A 21,690-nucleotide genomic window follows, 5' to 3' on the forward strand; every position below is an offset into this window, starting at 1 on the left:
AAACCACTTCTAAGTCTATATATATGCAGAATGTAGACACTTAGAACATGAGAATCTATACACAAAATATTCGTAACCTGAAACCACCTATCTGTCTTGGACCCGAGGCTTATTGGATATGCATGAAACGCTTCTAATACTTAAGAAATATGTTCTAATCAGACAAGCTACTTGCTCTCATCTTGCAGTCACAGGACAAAATCAGAATCCCATTACCTGTAGGTCGATGTCAACTCACAGTGACCGTATAGGACAGAACAGAACACAGAATGGCCCCACAGTGCACCCAAGGCTGTAATCATGACCGAACCCAATGCCAAATCTTCCTCTCATGAAGTGGCTGGTGGGTTCAGGAAGTTGCTTTTCAGTTGTTGGCTGAGTAACTTTACTGACTGCCCCACAGGGCTGCTCTTGATAAAGGGCAAGGAGTCATATTCTCTGTGAGTGCACCCTTGTTAACAAAGCTCAGATATCTTGGTTTTAACTACAAAAGTTATTGAAGATGGTTTCCTGTGATAAGTTTCGACGGTGCTTTTTCATGATATAATAAAATATGACAGAAATATCTCTTGTATTCAGGGATCCTGGGTACTGTGCTTCTGGTGACAAAATGGACTTGTGTTTCCTGATCCCGTTAGCTAATCAGAAACTGGCAAGGCGAGAAGAGGTGATAAATGGAATAAAACGGACTGGGACCTTACACAAAAGAGAAGTGCAGACAGGCCGCCACATACACCCCTCGGGCACAAAGGAAGGGAAAGGACAGAATAACACACATTTCCTTCTCCATGGAACAGCCAAAAACCAAGTCACAGGAAAGGGTCCAATTGCCCCTGCAAGTTCCTGAGTGTAACTTTCAGTCAGAACGAACTCTGTCCCTTCCATGACAGAAGTGGCCCTATATAATCAATCTGCCACCAGGTTGCCAGTTGATATCCCTGAGGAATGGTCCCATATCTTAGACTCAATGTTGGCTTCTGCTGCTGGCAGATGGGGCACTCGGCAGTGGCAGTGGGCAAGTCAGTCTTGGAAATCCATGTTGCTGTGCCCATACATAACCTCCATCCCTGTCACCATGTCCACTTTGTTCTTGTGTCCATGGGTCAATGACAGGAGTGGCGGAGGAAAGAGGAGGACCAGTCCTGCAGTGCGTGTCATCTTATTCTCTTGAGTGTTAAAGTTCTTCTCTTCAGAGTAACCCCTTGGTGAGTGTTCACATCACATGAAACATGATTATCTTTACTTTATTGGCTTATTCAGAGAGTCTGTCCACATACCTCTTTCCCACACCTCCTTGTCACCAATTTTCCAATCATGTCCCTTCCAATTTCATGACTATCCAGCCAAGCCATTCACCACAACCCATGAATCATTGTACAATCTCACATTTTGCCATTTCTCCTTCCAGGAAAACTGGACAATCAGGTGCACTGTTAAGTGTTCTGTTTATTGGGAGGATTTCCCTTCACTACTGTCCTTGAGGGAGATCCCGGAAAGAGGCTGTAGTGCTGCTGCTGTCCATTTATGAGTGGCACCTGCATATCATGCAGAGCCATCCATAGACCAAGCATGGCTTTTCTGTTCTTCAGTTAAATTATCATAAGGAATTCCCCAGGCGGCAATAGAGACAGACTGGGAGAAGGAAGGTACTGTGAGAGGAGTGGAGACTGTGGGCATTTGGGCCACTTCTTCATGCAGCTTACTTGTACCTTTAGGTCCTGCTAAATTTTGTATAAACCACTTTCAGTTAACAGTGGAGTGTTGCTGTGTATGACCAACTTTATGACTCTTTGTGTCAGACAATTCCAAGTTCATGGTGGGTAGCTCAGACCTCATGATGACTTAGTGGCCTGTGGTGAGGCATCCAGTCTCCACTACGGCTTAGTAACAGGCCAACAGCTGTTTTCAAACGGGGAGTAATTGTCTGTACTGTGATTCACCAATAGGGGCCTGCCAAATATTCCATATTGCATCTCTATCTACAACTGACACCCCTAGCACCATTGGGTCAGCTGGATCATACAGTCCCAGTGGCAAAGCAGTTTTCATGGCAGTCTGTACCTGTTGAAGAGACTTTAGTTTTTCTGGGCCCCACTCAACATTGGAGGCCTTTCATGTCACTTACTAAATAGGTTAAAGTAGAACACCCAAATGAGGGAGATGCTGCCTTCAAAATCCGAAGAGGCCCAGTAGGCATTGTGCCTCCTGTTTACTTGTTTTGAGGTGGGAGGGTAGGAGAAGAATCAGATGTAATAGCTTATCCTTGACTTTAGTAGGAAAGTATAGACATGCTCCACACCACTGTACTCCTAGAATTTTACTGAGTGGAGGACGCCTGAATCTTTGTTGGGCTGATTTCCCAACCTCTTTCACACAGGTGTTGTACCAATGAATCTAGAGTCTTTGATACATCCTCCTTAATGGGACCAATCAGCATGATGCCATCAATATACTAGACTTGCGTGACATTTTGTGCAAGAGACAGGTGGTCAGGGTCCCTGCGGACTAAATTATGGTACAGGACAGAAGAGTTGATGTACCCCTGGGGGAGAGTTGTACAACTGTAGTGTTGCCCCTGCCAGCGGTAGGCAAACTTCTTCTGGAAGTCCTTAGAGACTGGTATTAAGAAGAAAGCTTTGGCCAGATCAATAGCTGAACGCCAAGTCTCAGAAGCATTAATTGGCTCAAGCAATGAAATTTAATCTGGAATTGCAGCTACAATTGTCACCACCTGGTTAAATTTATGATAATCCACTGCTATTCTCCGGGATCCATCTTTTTTTTCCCACAGACCAAATAGGTGAGTTAAATGGGGATGTGGTACGAATCACCACCCCTGCATCCTTCAAGTCTTTGTTGGTAGCTCTAATCTGCAATCCCACCAGGAATGCAGTATTGCTTTGTGTTTACTATTTTCTTAGGCAATAGCAGTTCTAATGGTGTCTACCTTGGTCTTTCCTACTATAATAGCTCGTATTCCACATTCCAGGATCCTATGTGGCGGTTCTTCCAGTTACTAAGTATGTCTATACCCATGATGCATTTGGGAACTGGGAAAATAACCACAGGATGGGTTCGGGGGCCACTGGACCCGTGGTGAGGTATATCTAGCTAAACTCCATTGATAAATTGACCTCCATATGCTTCCACTTTGATTGGCAGGCCTTTGAAACGTTTGGGTCTCCTGGAATTAGTGTTAATTCAGAGCCAGTGTCCAGTAATCCCTGAAGTTTGATTCTTTCCTTTCCCCTTATGTTAGTCTTGGTAGACTAGAGAAACACATCCAGGGATACTCATCTGTGTATAAAAGAGTTTTATATATATAAAGGGCACATTAAGAAAACATCCCAACCTAGTCCAGTCCAATTCCCTACAACTGATATTATCTCATCTGTCTAACACCTATCTATAAAGTCCTTTTCAGACTCAAGGAACACATGCAATGATGCCGAATCCAAGATGACCACAGGCCAGTGGGTAGAAAGTCTTTGGATCTAGTGTCATTCTAAGAATCTCAATGCTGGCAGGGGTCTCTACGTGACTTTTGCTTCTCAAGTTCAGGGCACTAGAGTAGTTCTGGGGAGTGAACCAAGAGAGCAATGTCTCCTGCCTCCAAGGAATTAGAAAATCAGATTTCCCAGAATTCTCAGGAGAAAGCCATGCCCACACCAAGTCCTCATTGGCTATGATCTGACTGACAGACTAGACCCCACCCTCCCACTCTGAAATGTCTCAAGTCCCAAATTGACAACACATTATGTAACTATCACACCCCCAATGAACAGTCACTCTTGTGAAAGACCGCAGGTCCCTTTGTGGAAGCCTAGAAGATTAATGGTATAAAGCTATAGTGATGTAGCAGGATCCTTCTTCAAAGGGGCCTGACCTTTGCCTCATTCAAGGAGTTGAGGGTCTGTACACTGGCTCAGGTTTGGGAATTGATTGAGCGGTTATGATTCTCTATCCAGCTGTTCACCTGACCTAGCATTCTTCTGCCTGTATAGATCACATACATATTTAGTAGGTTTCCCATATATTTCACTCCTAAGGACACCCTGGCTAAGTAGCCAAGACCATAATTCCAAAGGAGACAGGTTGCTTTGATTACTACGGAAACCTTCCTGTCCATTATGAAAGCCATGTCTCTGTTGATTCCATGCCGACACCTGCCCTCTACAACCGCAGGGTTCCGTCAGCCCCATTGTGGGCGAATGTCATAGTTTACGGAGTTTACAGTTCCCACTGTCAGTCCTGGTGCACAGAAAACAGCAATGCTGGGAGTCATCAGAGATGCTGGGCCCACTTCACAGGCTTGTTCCTTGTGCTTGTGGTGAAAGGTGAGTCCTCGGGGTGCTCCCTTTCTGGATCTATGGTATTATTCTGACAGATCCATTCCAAATACCAATTTCCCTAAGCTGTCGGATCACTTCTTCTATATCAGCAGTTCTCAACCTGCGGGTCTCAACTCCTTTGGGGGTTGAAAGACCCTTTCACAGGGGTCACCTAAGACCATCAGAAATGTGTGTTTACCAATGGTCTTAAGAACCGAGACTCCACTCCTCTCTCCAGATGGCTCCGTCCACATGCAGATACACACACATACAAGTAGTATACAGCGTGAAGACTGTTACCCATGCTATACCATGCTTCAAGACAAAATTTCATTGACTTGTAATTAGAAATAAATATTGAAAATATATGATTACATCTTGTTTATGTGATTAATCACAATGCATTAATTATGTTCCCTTTGTAACAATGAAAGTGCAGCTTGCATATCAGATATTTACATGATGATTCATAACAGTAGCAAAATTACAGTTATGAAATAGCAATGAAAATAATTTTATGGTTGGGGGTCACCACAACATGAGGAAGTGTATTAAAGGGTCACAGTATTAGAAAGGTTGAGAACTACTGTTCTACAGTGTACCAAGGTAGGTCAGGTACCTCAAGTTGGTCTAATCTAGGTTATCTCATAGCCCGTGCTTTAGTGAACCAACCAAATAAATAATTAGATCCTCTCTTAACCTCTCTTCCTGAGACATTGAAGGATGAATCCATACTTAGGGTCCCCATATCAAGAAACTCAGACTGGTCTAATATGCACCAGTATCCAGGGCTATTCCCCATGCTTCAGCTTGTACTTACTAGGAAACGCGAGCAGATCTTTGAGTATAGTGCACTTCTTCCTGAGCCATCATCTGAATTCACATTTAGGAACTTTTTGAAACTGAATTCTAGTTACAGGTCTAGAGGAAATAATGAGTGGTAGGGGTGTTTCCTGGGTGCTCTCAGCGATATCTTGTAAAATTGCTCCCCCAGGCAATGCTACAGATGCAGCCCCACCTGGCATTTCAGCTTGAACTGTTTGGTTAATCTGCTCAGATGTGGGTTGTTTTACTGATAGTTGGTTAATCCCCTCAGGTGGGAGGGGTGAATCTATTGACTGGCTTGTCTCAATAACTCTAGGGGCTCAATATCCTCTTCTTCTGGATCATCAGCCCATAAGATTTCCATCCCATGTTTCAGGGTCCCAACTCTTTCTGATTAATGCCCCTACTTTAATATCAGACACTTCTAGACCTGCAATTCAGCTGACACTGTAATTCAGCTATTCATATGATGAGACTCCGGATTTGGTTTTCGGCAATGTCAACTCCATTACTATAGGGGAGAAGCCTCTCCTTTGTAGCACATGCAGAACTTTTAGGTCTATTATTTGGCACCTAGACGTGCTTCTGAAGTCCTGAGATTATCTCTTTCATTGGTTATATTTTCTATTGTAAGGAGGATCAATCAACCAGCTTCCCTATACTTCTCATCCTGAAAAAAAAAACTGCGAAAATATCAAACGCACAATCGCCCAGAGCCTCTCCTCTCGCCAGCACATCATCTACTGGTGGTGATACTGTGGCTCTTAGCTTTGCTACGTCACACCAGGGATTAACACCATCCACTCTAGTAAGAGTGGCAGACTTATCCACGCCGTTAGGGGTAGCCAATTTGAGAAGCCCATATTTATGATCCTGTTTCTCTAGAACCCCACTCAATACCAAATGTGTTAGATAGGGTTCTCTAGAGAAACAAAACCAGGACCCTTGTGATTATAGATGTAGATGTAAATGTAGAGACAGAGATGGATATATACAATACAAAGGAATATAACAGCTAATTAGTCCAAACAGCAGTACAAAGGGCTCAGTTCAACTCACTTTTGTGGAACAGTTAACATATTGGAAGTCCTTCAACTCTCAAGGGCTGCTGGGTCCAAGGTCAAGGGAGCAGACAGCTGTGTCTTCTATAGAGCTTTGCAGGCAGTCTGACCACAGGCAGCAAACAGCATGGGGGGGAGGGAGGTCATCAACCGTCAGCAAGACAACAGGATCCAAGAGTCCCAAGTTCAAGAGATGTATACACCAGCAGCGTGGCAAAGCAGCTCAAAGGAACCTCAAGCTCTAGCAACACGATCGATCCATGGGTTGGCGGGCCCACAGGTATTGTAACTCACAAGTTGAGGCAGAGAACGAGCAGCCACCTGAAAGTCTAATCACCAGAGAGCAAGAGAGAGAGAGCGGTGCTTGCTGAGCTAGTTATCTTTTTGCCCTCCAATCAAACTGTGACCTTATTAATCCCACATGTTCCTATTGGCTAGGCTGGCACAGTGAACCTGTCTATCACACTCCTCTTGCTTCTCAGATGGCTCATTTTATATGTGGCAGGATGTTACTCCAGGAAATCCTGTTCACAATTATTCACAGGTGAATCCTATCAGTATCCCCCCAGCCCCTTCCTAACAAAAGCCAGTAAAAGGTTGCTTGGTGAGAGAGACATTGGCTAGAAAAGTCACAATAAATCATTCTCTGTGGTTGTAGTGAATTTAGTTATTTAAATTGTATGCACAGGAACAATTATAGGATGGTGCACTCCTGGGCAGTGCTTCCTTCTGTTCTACATGGGCTTGGTATGGATCAGAAATGATGTGATGAAACCAGATAATGCCAACACCACACACACACACACACACACACACACACACACACACACACACACGTTGCAAATGTAAACATGTAAACACATTTCTGGTGAATATGTAAACATATATTGCATATATTTGTCCACACATGCATGTTGCAAATGTAAACATGTACGCACATATGTGGTAAATATATAAACATTTTGCATATATTTGCATACACACAAGCATATATATGGCTATTCCTCATGATAGGCAGTTCATAACCACCACCAACTCCAAAGGAGAAAGCCTGGTCTTTCTATTCCAGTTCACAGTTACAATCCTGGAAACCCATAGGGGTTGCTATGAGTCATCATTGACTCAAGGGCAGTGAGTGAGTGAGTGATTTACATAGGAGTGTGCAAATGAGTTATATGTAAACCTATTATATGTGTGTGACATATATTAAATAGTCAGATATGTACATTAGGAATGATATATCATACATATTTAATTTCATAGATGCATACATATATCATCATTTTATTTGTATCCTGAGTTGGAGACCCGGTGGCATTGCTTGGAAAGGCAGCTCAGAAGCTTTGAACTAGCCTGCTCCAGGATAAAGAGAAGACATTCCACTTTTTTTATGATATATGCCATTTATTTATTTTTTGTAACTTTTTTTAGGGACTCATACAATTCTTATCACAATCCATACATATACATACATCAATTACATAAAGCACATCCATACATTCTTTGCCCTAATCATTTTCAAAGCATTTGCTCTCCACTTAAGCCCTTTGCATTAAGTCCTCTTAAAGATTTGTAACCTTGGAAACATATGGAGGCATCTATACTCTGTCCTATAGTGTTTTTATGAATTGGAATCAACTTCATGATAGTGATTTTTCTTTTGTTTTTAATATGAATCAAATGACTTTTTGGCTTAGGCATATCTGCTGCACCTCTTTAAAGTGGTGAAAAGCAAGGATGTCACTGTGAAGATTGAGGTGTGCTTGACCCAAGGCAGGGTGTTTTCAATCGACTTATATGTACATGAAAGTTGACCGTTGAATAAGGTCTTCTAAGGAAAGCCAACGAAGAATAGATGCATTTGAATTATGGCGCTGGTGGAAAATGTTTTTTAAAAACCCAGACTGTGAATAAATAAATCTGCCTTGCAAGAATTTCATCCAAAATGCTTCTTAAAAATGAGAACAATGAGACTTCATCTCCCATACTCTGGACATGTTATCAAGAGAGACCTGTCCCTGGAACTGCACATCGAACATGGCAAGGGAGTGGGGGAGGGGGAACCCTCCCTGAGCTGCACTGAAAGAGCGGCTACAGCCACACCCTCGAAGTTGACCATGAGCGTGAGAACAGTGCAGTTCCAGGCAGTGTTGCGTTCGGTTGCCTTCAGGACAGTATTAGTTGGAATCCACTTGGCAGAACTTATGAACAACCTCTATCTACAGCTGGAGATATAAAATTGTGAGCATTCAAATTTTAATTTACTAAAATAATTTTCCAACTTCCTACAGTTATATTTTAAAAGGAACCTTTTCATTTTTTGTAAAAATAGGAGTGTAAATTATTCTGTTGAATGTCTCTGGTCCAACCCACTCATACTAATTTAGGTTTACACATCCTCTTATAAAACTTGTAATGCACATCTGTACAGTCTTTGCCCTAATCATTTTTTTCTCCTCTTTTCTTTTTTTACATTTTATTAGGGACTCATACAACTCTTATCACAATCCATACATATACATACATCAATTGTATAAAGCACATCCATACATTCCCTGCCCCAATCGTTCTCAAAGCATTTGCTCTCCGCTTAAGCCCTTTGCATCAGGTCCACTTTTTTCCCCCCTCCCTCCCCTTTCCCCCCTCCCTCATGTGCCCTTGGTAATTTATACATCATTATTTTGTCATATCTTGCCCTATCCGGAGTCTCCCTTCCCCCCCTTCTCTGCTGTCCCTCTCCCAGGGAAGAGGTCACATGTGGATCCTTGTAATCAGTTCCCCCTTTCCAACCCACTCACCCTCCACTCTCCCAGCATCACCCCTCACACCTTTGGTCCTGAAGGTATCATCCACCCTGGATTCCCTGTACCTCCAGCCCTCATATGTACCAGTGTACAGCCTCTGCCCTATCCAGCCCTGCAAGGTAGAATTCGGATCATGGTATTTGGGGGGAGAAAGCATCCAGGATCTGGGGGAAAGCTGTGTTCTTCATCGGTACTACCTCGCACCCTAATTAACCCATCTCCTCTCCTAAACCCCTCTATGAGGGGATCTCCATTGGCCAATACTTGGGCCTTGGATCTCCACTCTGCACTTCCCCCATCATTTAATATGGTATAGATATACATATATATATATACATATACACACATGTATCTTTTTTTTTTTGCATGATGCCTTATAACTGGTCCCTTGGCACCTCGTTATCGCACTGGCCGGTGTGCTTCTTCCATGTGGGCTTTTTTGCTTCTGAGCTAGATGGCCGCTTATTCACCTTCAAGCCTTTAAGACCCCAGACACTGTCTCTTTTGATAGCCGGGCACCATCAGCTTTCTTCACCACATTTACTTGTTCACCCACTTTGGCTCCAGCAGTTGTGTCGGGAGAGTGAGCATAATAGAGTTCCAATTTAATAAAAGAAAGTATTCATGCATTGAGGGAGTGTTTGAGTAGAGGCCCAAGGTCCTTCTGCCACCTTAATACTTAACCTATAAATATAGACACATAGCTATATTTCCCCATCCTCCTATATATATTTGCATGTACATGTCTTTGTCTAGACCTCCATAAATGCCCTTTGACTCCTAGTTCTTTCCTCCCTCTCCCTTGACTTTCCTCCTGCCCTACTACCATGCTTCGTCGCCACCTGGGCTAGAGTATACCTCTTCTCTAAGCGGCCTTATATGCATGAACTGTGATAAGAGTTGTATGAGCCCCTAATAAATTGTTAAAAAAAAAGATTTCATTCCTATCAACAATACAGAATAATAGTTGCACAAAAAAAGGAAAAACTTGTAATGACTAATAATCCCATACAGGGTAGTCTTCTGGTTTCCCTTTTATATTTGGAGCTAAAACTAATACACAGCATTTCAGAATGTTTTTTTTACATTAAAACATTTTAGCACATAAATAATGAAGAAAATAGTATATTGAATTTGCCTAGGTACATATGTCCACCATCTAGATTTAAAGCCATCAATATTTTGTTGAAGCAAATTCATCTAGTTTTTGTTCATTGCTCTAGATATTGAACTAAAATAAACCTACCTACAAGATTTAATTATTTGTATTTTACTTCATAGGTTTGTCTGTTTAACAAGAATTTTTATAATAACTACTAAAGTGTAACATGGTATAATAAACCATTAAGACATTACCTTAATCATCATTATATCTTCAAGGACAATCTTTACTCTCTAGGTCAGATTAAAATTTTGTCAGTTTTGTCAAGCCCATTTTTCTTTGTAAAGTCTGCTTACTTAAGTCAATAAGCAAATAAGGTTCACACAATGTGAACCTTAAGGGTTTTGACTATAATTGAATCTTCCAAGATATTTATTTGGTTAAAAGTTTGTGTCATTTGTGCAGGAGAATGGCTCAGATTCTGGATTTTTCTTTTTTTCTCCTCAATATACCTTTTTATGTGCTGTTCTATTTCCCAAATTTTCTAATTAGAATTTAGGTCTCGTGGCTTAAGTAGCTTTATGCTCTCTCTTTTTTGTCGGGCACATCATGGATGCGCCTGTGCTTTTCATATGAACCCTGTCAAGCAGCTGGGCACATATGTCTCCATTTTCCCTCCCTCAACAATATGAAGATTAATTTGCATGACAGCTAATTTCTGCCTACCGTAACTTTCCCCGTAATATTTTATCTAAATGTATTCACTAATTAATAATCTTTTCCAGAAACAATTATTTCACCAGAGGTAATAAAATTACAATTGTTTTGTTCTGTCATTACCTTCACAATTATTAGCTAGAACTCTATTGTTTAGAAAAAGTCTGCAACTAGTTTAAGTCTCCTATCTTGACCAGCCTTTTATTACTTGGTGAATTTAATACTCCTGATTTTGCCATGAATTTGTATTTACTCTCACCAATTTTCATTAAGATGTCATATTATTCATTGTTTAATTAGTAAATAATACTCTGAAAAAGTATGAGTGATGAGTAATGGTCATACCGATTTGACTTACATTGAGGAACTGGTTAAATGGCCAGTGGTATTTCTTTTGGGTCCCCTCCCGTGGTGGCCATGGGAAGATGGGCTGACAAGCCGTGCGGGCGGGAAGCACCCTGCCTCAGCCAGTGACACTCATGGGCCACAACCTGACCTCACCTTTGGGTCTAAGTTGCTGAGTGAAGAATATGGTGAACATTATTTCACTTCTGGCTTTCAAATCTCACCTGACAAGGGGTCTACAATTACCCTAAACTCTGCAACAATGGGCATTCTGGGAAACAAAAATTCCAGTTACCTAAATCAAAAGTGCATATATTCAACACAAAGTTCATAATGCTTTTTTATCTTCTTAAAATGTATTTTAGTCTTTTGATTGCTCTCTTTGGTAAAGTACTTGGAAGAAAGTAAAATACAAGATAAATTCCCTGCATCTATCACTCCCTTTTGATTTTTTCCCCAAATATAATGGGAAAACTAATGGGTACTTATAAAACAGTAACACTAACAGTTTCAGAATTTCATATATATATGAAAGAGCTTTATATCAGAGAGAAATTACCTATTGAAAAACATCCTATCTCTGTCCAGATCAAGTCCATAAGTTCAATATTACCCCATAAGTCCTCTATTAGCCCATGAATTCCTCTTCAGACTCACACAGCACATGCAATGGCGTCAACTGCTGAAAGATCACAAGCAGGTGTGTGGAAAGTCCTGTGGATCCAATGGTGGTGGATGCATCTTCAGGGCTCTGGCTGTGACCTGATTTGCAGACTAACCCCCCCCCCCCACCTTCACTCTTAATACCCTCAGGTTGAGGGAGATTATGTAACTACCACAGGTACATATAAAACAATAATAGTTCTTGAGATTCAGGGGAAATTAACTTTGTAAATAAAACTATGATGAAACAAACTGTAGTAAATAACTATGCTTTTTTTTTTTTGGAACAGAACAAGGATACAATAGCTAATACCCTTGTTTTTTGGTTGTTGTTTTTTTTTTCTTTCAGACAGACTTGAGTTTGAATCCTAGCTCCATGCTTTACTATTGGCATGATTCTTAGCACGCCACTTGGTTTTTTGTTCTTCAGGGTTTATTTTTTCTCCTGTAAAATACAAATAACAATGCAAACTTCTTTTCACTATGACTGTAAAAGAAAAAATGGGAAAGTGGGGTAAATAAGCTATGTGGAATGCTTAATAAATAATACTTTTGTATTTATGCTGCTACTGTTCTCATCATTTGTCCTTCCTTTCCCTTGGGGTTCTTCAGAAGAGAGTAAGAAAGTCTGAAGTGATGTTGCCCCGACGTGAGTTGCAGATCACCTTTTGACGGATGTTGGACATTACGCTCAACATTCAGAATTGAAATAAGCATGACTAGAAGCAAGACAATCTTCTATTCTGACAGAATAATTACTAAAACCAGATTTTCTGGGCCCAAAATGCATATATCATATAGAAAAAATGTTTACTGAAGTAAAAATATATTACTTTCTTTTTCTCTTTTTCTATTCAAAAAATCTGTCATTCTGTCATTGATGGAGGTTAGAATTTATTTTCAGAAATATTCTCCCCTAATGTCCTGCTGGTGTCTATTTTATAGGCTGTGATTTCTTAGTGTTGGAAATTTATGACTTAGCCACTCTTCCCTGACCAGCTAATAATTTAAATATGCTGTAATCATTAACATTTAGTCATATTACTTTTCTAAAAGTTGAAGAATTTTCTTTAAAATATTCCGATGTTTCAACATGTCAAATTGACATACTAAGAAGGTATTTCACTACATATTACCTTCAAGTGCACATTGCTGCAGCCCTATAATGCATCCCCCTTATCTTATGCTTCACACTCATGTAAGAGGGGAGAATAGAGAGAGGAGAGAAAGACAATGCAATTAATTCATTCACTCACCAGGGATTGCCTAATTGTCTGCTTTGCACCAGGTAGTGGATTCTGTAAGGTAGTTACCAAAAAAGGAAAACAAAGAAGTAAACCCTTGCCTAGGTAAAAGAAAACTCATTTTTATGGATGAGGGAAGATCAACACACACTTGTCCAAAACTTCAGACACCGCAGGAAGAAAGCTTCTGATATAAATTTAATCGAAGTATTTATTGTGTGACTTTCAGAAGGGAGCAATTCATTTTTACTGTGGAGTTTTCACAAGAAGTTGTCAAGGTAGACATTTTTTTTAATTAAAAATTTTAAAGGAATTTTAATAGGCATAAAAGGAGCGCAATATCCAGGCAGCATTGTTAAAAAGCAGTAATGTAGCGTAGAACGTGTGTACATCTGCTGTATAAATTGTGTCAAGGAGCTTACTGGTAGCTTTAGCCTATAGATAGGCAAGTTAGTGACCTGTTCCAGCAGAGACGAAAAGGACAAATCCTCACCCAGCATTACATATAGGAAATAGAGAATGGATTTTCACAATCTATTTGTAAATTGAGTCCTAGTGGTGTCGTGGGGACAGACTGGGCTGTGATCTGCATGGTCAGCCGCTTGCAAACCTACAGGGTCACCGTGAATTAGCATGGACTCGATGGCAGTGTGTGTTTGTTTTTAGTTTATTTAATTAATGACAGCTGAGTTAGGCTGGCCAGTATAAAACATCTCACCAAAATATCACCATAATAAAAATTATAATGAGCATGTGATATCAGGATTTCTTGGAGGGCAATAGTGCGTTGGTTCAGTGGTAGAATTATTAGTTGTAGGTCATTCTCCTCACATGGTAATTGTGAAAAGTCTGGGGTCAAGCTACCTTAACTGAAGCTTTGTTTTAGAACCGCTTTGTCACTTAGAAAAAATAGCAGTAAGAATAAAATTGTTATAGAGTGGCTTCCAGGAGCGACTAATAGATAACATGTTCATGGAATTTTAAACGATGCTTAGACAATTGTAAACACAGACATTTTAGATACTATTTTTTGTTTTTAATTTTAGATTTATTAAGGTAGAAGTTTAACTTCCAAGATTCAAATATGAATGTTCCTCTGCACAATTGTCTCCCTGTTTAACACGGCCATTCGAATTCAGCAAGTCTGGAGGTAATGCCAGGAATTCTGCATTTGTAGGAAGAACCCAGGTGTCTGTTATGAGTTCAAGTAAAAAAAATAGACAAGCTGGTTGCTCAGGGAAAATATTTTAATCTATGTAATGACTGAATGTTATCATATTTTTTCACCAGAAAATAAAATGATTTGCTTACTTATTAAAATTTAAATATCTCTAATGAGTTCAGGAGAAAAATGAGCCTTTATACTCCCATAAAGATTTGGAATCTTGGAAGGGCAGTTATTCTCTGTCTTACAATGTCACTGTGCGCCGAATCAATTAGACACAAGTGATTTTTTGTCTGGTTTGTAATGAGTTAGTTGGAAAACAGTATACTTTTATGCTTGTATTTTTAAACACTAGATGAATTATTTGTTTCTGAATATATTTAACTCCTACTTAGTATCCAGTTTTTCTTTTCCTAAGTTACTCTGACTATACTTGACTATATTGTACTATATTAATTTTAAGAAAATTAGGATGATCATATCATCTAGTTTAAATGATTTCTAAACCCATGCCATTTTTGTTGTTATTACTTGCCACCAATTTACTGCTACTGGATGCAAAAAATGAAATGGTCCCCTATAGATAAAGCGAAAGCCAAAACTGACTTCTAAAGGCCGTCAACAAGCTAGATATTGTTCTAAGAATGACAACAAATCTCTGAATATGTAAAATAGATAGCCTTCAGAAATCTGAATGTATAGAATATTGAGAAAATCCCTCCAAGTTTCACTTCACCCGTTTCTCTATTTTAGATTCCAGGAGAAAAACTCCAGGGCCGCTTTATGGGTACTCAAGTGTAACGAGCAACCTCCCTTCTTTGTTCAAGGCTTTGTTAACTTGGGAATGGCAATGAATTACCTGAGGCCATTATTATCTCCATGAAAAATACTTTAACTATCATTTGTTTCTACATAGCCAATGACTGACGCTGCCTTAAACTCTGCCCCAATCAATTCATTTTTCTACCGATCGATGTGAAATGCCTGTCCCCAGAAGTCTGTTGCAGTTTGTTGGTTTGCTTTTTTAAATCATTTTATTGGGGGCTTGTACAACTCTTACCACAATCCATACATCAATTGAATCAGGCATGTTTGTGCATACATTGCCCTCATTCTTTTCTAGACATTGACTGTGTATCGAGCCCTTGGTATCAGCATTCCCCCCCCACACACCCCCACCCTCATAACCCCCTGATAGATTGTACATTGTCATTATTTTCATCTCTCACACCAACCGCTGTCTCCCTTCCCCCATGTTTTCTGTTGATCTTCCCCCTGTAGAGGGTGTATGGTTATGTGTCCATCATTGTGATCGGTTCCCCCTTTCTCCGTTCCTTCCCCCTACACTTCTGCTATCACTATTCCCATCCTTGTTCCTGGATTCTGTGTGCCATGAGCTCCCATCCCTTCCCATACCTGCGTGCCTGTTCCTGTCTAGTCTGAAGTGAGAGGCAGCACTGGGGCCATGGTAGTGGGGGGATGAGGAAGCCACAGGAACAGGAATAGTGTGTTTCGTTGATGCTTTACTGCCCCCTGGTGGCCCATCCCTTCCCTGTGGCCCTTACAGCTTTTTTTAAAGAAAGAACAATCAAGCTTCCTAGAAACAATTCTGTAGATGTTTCACACAGGTGATACGTTCCTCTTGCAGTACCGATGAATGACCCATAGGAGCCCTTCCATTGAACTAAGGGTACATGTCTGGAAACTACCTCCTCCCAACCGGAGATTCCCTTCTCATTGTTTTTCAAGCAACAATCCCTTACTGTGAAGATTTTGAATGCATCCCGGTCAAAACAAAAGGTATCATTAAACCAGGGAGCTGTGCTAAAAGGAAAACTAAGTGGAACCCAGATTCCAATAAAGCAGGACGTTTGAGAGACCTTAATTTTTCTTGGAAAACACAACTAAATCGTGCTCAGACACCGTTTGAAGAGAATCAAGGACTAATGAGGAATGTAACCATCTATCCACTTAGCAAGTTTCAGCCCCTTTACTGAAGTTTGAAAAACTAGGTTCTAGTTAATCTGGTGAATTTAATATAAAGTAGTATTTGCACCCAGAGTTGAGGATCGTTTTTAAGGAAGACGATTTGTCTGTATCTTGCTCCCCAAGGCTGCTCCCAATGACCTGGCTCTGATCGGAGAGCAGTCTCCTCAGCCTCTGACAGCACAGGCACGTTAGCAGCAACTACTCCTGTGACCATTTGGCAAATCCAGGGTCCTCTGAAAGAGTCCAGATTGTCAGCAGGAATGAAGAGCTGCGGCTTGGATATAAATAAATTATATTTGAGCACTGGTGAAAAGAAAGCTTGCCCCGCTCTAGGCTCCAGAAAGTGGGAGCGTAGGGAAGAGACTTTACAATGGGGGTTGGTGGCTCCATTGCAGCCCCGTCTGTTTCAATGTGGGGGTTTTACAGTCCTTCCCGAAAATGGATGACTCTGCACTGCTGCTGTACGGGTTTCGACCTTTGTGGGTCAGCTGTAATTTGAATGGAACCATAAAATGACAAAGCTTTCTAAATGATTCAAGAGCAACTATTTTGTATAGATGTGTAGCTCATATTATATTATAATGGACATTTAAAAGTTGCTACCACAGTCCTCTGTTGGTTTCTTACTTTCTTTGATGCCATGATGATAGGGATATATGATAGGATACTATTTTAAAATTATAGTCGCCCAAAGGTTTATGTATGTGAATTTGGCTCATACATAGAGAGTATACTGTCAGTAAGGTGAAGAACTAACTTTCTGTAAGTCTTGATACAGGTCATAATACTTGCTGGTCACTCTTCTTAACAGGAAATAGTACTTTTTCAGTGTGAAGTGTTCATTACTTGTATTCACCTTGTATTTTTATCAGAATGTGATTTTAAAATCGTGTTTATTCGATCATATGAAAAACAAATCAATGGACTGTCAAAGTAACATGGAGGCATATGATCAACTATCTGGCTTTTACTTTAATGCCTACAACCCAATATATGTAAATTTTTACATTATTAAATAACTTAAATGATATTGGTAATACAGTAGGCTGGGTTTTAAAGAGGAGAAAAAGGCAACTGACATTCATAGAAAAGAAGGAACTGTGTATCAAGAGGAAGCCCCTGCAAGGGCACAGGAATGCACAATGGGAAACTGGGGGACCACAGGTTGGTGGGTGCAGAGTCTCATGGTTTCCAGATGGGCAGCAACCAGTTAGGGTGCTGACTACTCAGGGCTGGCAAGCAAACAAGAAGGAGACAAGGAGCAAGAAAGAAAGCAGTTCCCCACAATGTCTCATAAATAGCCCGCACCTCCATAGGGACATCATTAGATTGTGTCCTGACTGAGAGATGGAGCTCCACCCGTACTTTCCCATAGCTAGAACCCAGTTGACACAGAACATAGCTATAACAACATTGAAATACTACACAGTTTGTCCTCTGAAGGTGGGTGCACAGTCAGTACTACAAGTGAATGGAATACATGCCATGATAAAACTTGTTAAGAGGGCTTTTTTTTCTTTTTAATTTTTGTATTCCTTAGTGCTGGCTATTAAAATTTACCAAAAGCTCAAATACTAGTATAATATAGTGCATTAAATGACCAAACAGAAAAGTTTCACATTCAAAGGTAAACATACTATACTGTCAAAACCCTAGTGCAGTTCAATGTTAAATAGTGCACTCTATTGTCTTTGTGCATGAAAGATTGAAATACAAATTGTTCCTCCATATTTATGGAACAAAAATCTTCCCCATATTTATGGAACAAAATAAGCCATACATCTAAAACATGAGCTATGTTTGTCTACATTACAGGAGAGGTCCACATACAGTTGGACACATCATCAGCAGTACTACTTTTGAAGATAATTTGCTGAATGCTCATAATAAAATTGTGATTGAGTTGCTACTTGCCAGCAAATGATTCTGAAATGGAAAAATTCATCATTTAAATTAGTGGACCTCAATCTTCTTTGCATATTATAATCACCTTGGAGGTATTTTAAACTATACACAGATGCCTCAGTCCCTGTCTGTATTAGTCACGGTTCTCTAGAGAGATAAAACCAGATTGCTGATAATTATATATATCAGCAATCTGGTATATGTATGTATATATATATATATATATATCACAAGAAATGAACAGTAAATATATATATATATATTTATAAAGATAGATATATAACACAAGAAATGAACAGTTAAATTATAAATAGATATATAATACAAGAAATGAATAGTTAAATTATAAAGCAGTACAAATGGCTCAGTGCAACTCAATCCTGTGCGAGAGTTGTGAGACACTGGCAGTCCTTCAAGTCGTGAGGGCCGCCAGGTTACCAACAGTCAGTCCCCAGCTCAAGAGATGTAAATTCCAATTGTGTGGCAAAGCAGGTCTTAAAGGGACCTCAAATTACAGTGACACAGTCCACAGGATAGGTGTCCCACAGGTAGTGTAGCTTGCAAATTGAGGCACAGAACAAGCAAGGCAGCCGCACACTGGTCCAATGACAAAAGAGCAAGAGACAAGAAAGGAGAGGCCCTCTGAGCCATTTATCTCTCCACCCTTCGATTAATCCCACATATGTTTATCAACCAGGCTGGCACAATAAACTATCTCACTGCCTAAAAGATTTTGTTCACTTATTCTGAGATAGGGCCCAATTATTAGTATTTTCACATTCCTACTTGATAACAAAGGGGATCCAGAGATGTAAACTATTATTTTCCATGGTACAACTTTGCCCTATGGATGTGCCAACCTTCTATTGAATTTCCCTCCATTTCCTAATCGATATAGAAAAGCAGATCTTAATCTCCTAATTGGATGTACACTATTCCAAGAAACAGTTTTCTATTCCAGACATTGCTGATACTTCCACATGTACTTTGCCTGTTCAGAAGCTTATGCTGTGTAATACACCAACTCCCAGGTTGTCAATATCACAGCCTCTTTCAAAAGAGTTCATTGCATGCCATAGACAAAGGAAGTAGAACCACTCAGTCCAAGAGGACTTTGAATACCCATCTGAAACCTCATATAATGTTACAATATCACCGGATTTACTTTCTAAGTCTAAGCAAACTCATTCCCTCTTACCTCTCTTCCAACAGGCAATTAATGAGAATTAATAGGACATCTTTACTCTTTTGCTCATTACTCATCATTACTCATTTGTGATGTTTTGCATATATGCATATAGGACTAATTTTATATCATTTGGATGATATCTACATTGAGCAAGAGTCTGTGCTGCTCCTTTAGCAGTCATCTTCAAATTGCAATATTAAATTCAAATATTTTCTCTCAGTTATTGCCTCTATACCAATAAGGTGTAAGATGAGAGGGGAAACAAGAACAGAAAACTTAGAATTATCAATTGTGCTTAATCAAGTGAACTGAAATGATGCTACACCCAGACTTTTTAAAAATCTTTCTATTGGGGGCTCTTACAGCTCTTATAACAATCCGTGCATCAATCGTACCTAGCACCTTAATTCATATTTTGCCTTTATTATTTTCAAAATATTTTCTTTCTGTTTGAGCCCTTGGTATCAGCTCCCCATTTACCCCCCCACCCTCCCATCCTCATAAGCCCATGATAAAGTATAACTAATTATTATTTTCATATTTTACGTGCCCGTTGTCTCCCTTCATCCGTGTTATTGTTGTTTGCCCCCGACCCTGGAGATTAGGGGATGGATTGTGAGTCATTGTAGTCAGTTCCGGTTTCTCTCCTTCTCCTCCAGTTTCCCCTTCCCCTCATGATTTCACTACTCCGATTGCTATTCCTTATTTTACCTCTCCTGAATTTCATGTGTCTGTAGCCCTTAGCTGTACCAGTGTACGCACTCTGGTCTAGCTGGATTACCAAGGTAGAACTGAGGTCATGATAGTGGGGAGGAGGAAGCATTAAAGAACTAGAGGAAAGTTGTGCGTTACTTAAGAGCTGTGCTGTCTTGTTCTTTCCTTGTGACCCTTCTGTGAGGGAATGTCTAATTATCTACAGCTGGGCTTTGAGTCTCCACTCTGACCCCCATCATTTGCATTGATATATTTGTTTTTGGGGGGGGTCTTCTGATGCCTAATATCTTATCCACTTGACACTGTGATAACACAGCTGTTGTGCTTCTTCCATGTGGGCTTTGTTGCTTCCCTGCTACATGGCCACTTGTTTAGCTTCAAAACTTTAAGACCCAGATGCTATATATTTTAATAGCTGGGCACCATCAGCTTTCTTCACCACATTTGCTTATGCACCTGTTTTGACTTCAGCAATAAACAAAAGTCACAAAGTAGGTGGTTTTGAAAATCGCCTCACTATTCTGGAGGATATAAATGTAAATCAGGACCATCACTGAGTTGCCAGCTTCTTATACCTCTGGAAGGGAAATGGTTCTATGCCACTCTCCTAGCTTCTGGGGTGCACCAAGATGTGCATGGTGTTCCTTGCTAACTTATGCCTCTGTAGTGAGATGGTAATTTTTTGTTTTGTCTAACTATACTTTAATAAGAGATCACTACTATGCTATTAAGACAGAATCTTCTTCAGTACAATACCCTCATAAGCTGGTTGTCCAAGGTCAGGTTCACATGTACCAGGGGTAAGAACATCAACAATTATTTTATTTTATTAGTATGATGTAGTAAAGTGAAAGGGAACACAATTTAAGCCAAAAATCTTTTAGAAAATGATAGTTTACTTTGGTTATAACATGATGAAAATTTTCAAAATGATAAAATAACTATAATTTCCTCACTATTGCGTCATCCATTTAGGCAATTTAAACATTGTTCCATTTTATTGTTTTGATATCATCAGCATTAATAGAAATAATCAATGAGCAATAACTAAATAATTCTAGTGTTATGGAATAGAAAATTATTCTAGTATAGAAAAAATAGTTTTAATGAGATCACTAAAATTCATCTATGCATTTTAAATTCAAAAATGCACCTGAATGACCCCTAAGTTAAATTATGTCTTGTTCTATTTAAAATGAGTAGTATTTGTTCTTTCAAAGATGTCCAAGAAAAATGCATACAAGATGGACTATAATATACTAGATGGAATATAATATACTTTGAGATTATGCTCAGTCTAATCTTTAATATTAATTATTTTTCCTTTTACAAGTACAGTAATTTCTTTAGCAAAATATGAAAATTGAAATAAAAACAATATTATGTTGGAAAAGCAAAATTCTCAATTATAAAAAGATTACACTGGCATTGTTAAAATATACTAATTTTGTTTTATATGTCTAAATCAATAAACTTGATCCTTCTACTACTAAAACACTAATATAAAACAAGAAAGGCAGAAAGGATCACATATCACTTACTGCATAAAATTAATGACTTTGCATTATTTTGTGAATGAATTATATTCCACAAGTAAAACGTTTACTTCATAATATAATCTTATTTTACTCCTATT

At 39.6% G+C, this 21,690-nt stretch overlaps 1 pseudogene; it reads right to left on the minus strand.

Annotated features, from left to right (window-relative positions):
- Positions 1-860: 860 nt before the first annotated feature.
- LOC142461610 (uncharacterized) lies at positions 861-19,414 on the minus strand (annotated as a pseudogene).
- Positions 19,415-21,690: the final 2,276 nt, after the last annotated feature.

Source organism: Tenrec ecaudatus, chromosome 11, assembly GCF_050624435.1.
Source record: "Tenrec ecaudatus isolate mTenEca1 chromosome 11, mTenEca1.hap1, whole genome shotgun sequence".
NCBI classification, from domain to species: Eukaryota; Metazoa; Chordata; class Mammalia; order Afrosoricida; family Tenrecidae; genus Tenrec; species Tenrec ecaudatus.